General features: G+C 68.9%; 1 protein-coding gene across 1 annotated transcript in view; it reads right to left on the bottom strand.

The window, feature by feature from the left end:
* ADCY1 (adenylate cyclase 1) overlaps positions 1–475 on the bottom strand; it is a 37,335-nt gene extending 36,860 nt beyond the window's left edge. The window contains exon 1 of the mRNA XM_025046483.1: positions 327–475. The gene's annotated coding sequence lies outside the window, so the exon portion shown is untranslated. The remainder of the gene's footprint in view (positions 1–326) is intronic.
* Between the last annotated feature and the right edge of the window lie 39 nt (positions 476–514).

Genomic DNA, 514 nt, shown 5'->3' with positions numbered 1-514 from the left:
CCCAGCCGCAGCCCCGCTCGGCCGCTCACCGCCGACCGACCTTGGGCCAATTCTTGCCTTCCCCGCACGGGTCTCCTGCCTCCACGCTCCACATCTGGGGTGCTCTGTGTACCGTAATTCGGCAAAAAGCCCGGCCCCAGGGTGCCAGCTCTGACTGCGTCCCCAACTCACTGAGTGACCTTGAACGCACAACCCCCTCCCCCAATTCGGGGCTTCGTTTTCCCCACCTGCCCCATAGGTAGACGCGCGCCCGGCTCCCAGCGTCCCCAGTCCCTCCTGGGCAGGTGTGTCCCAGACCGGATGCGGGGGAGCGCGGCGGCACTTACCGTCCTCCAGAGACGTGGACGCTTGGCGGGGACCAAGGTGGCCGTGACCAGCAAGTGCGAGGCGGCCACCACGAGCCCAAAGCCGATGGCCAGCAAGCTGCGCACGGGCAGCAGGGCGTAAGACACGAAGGTGACCAGCAGGAGCTGCCAAACGCCCTGGTCGGCGGCCGCGGGCCCCGCAGCCGCCC

This window comes from Pteropus alecto, unplaced genomic scaffold (genome assembly GCF_000325575.1).
Source record: "Pteropus alecto unplaced genomic scaffold, ASM32557v1 scaffold214, whole genome shotgun sequence".
NCBI classification, from domain to species: Eukaryota; Metazoa; Chordata; class Mammalia; order Chiroptera; family Pteropodidae; genus Pteropus; species Pteropus alecto.
The sequence above is the reverse complement of the archived record's forward strand: the minus strand, read 5'-3'. Positions and strand labels throughout refer to the sequence as shown.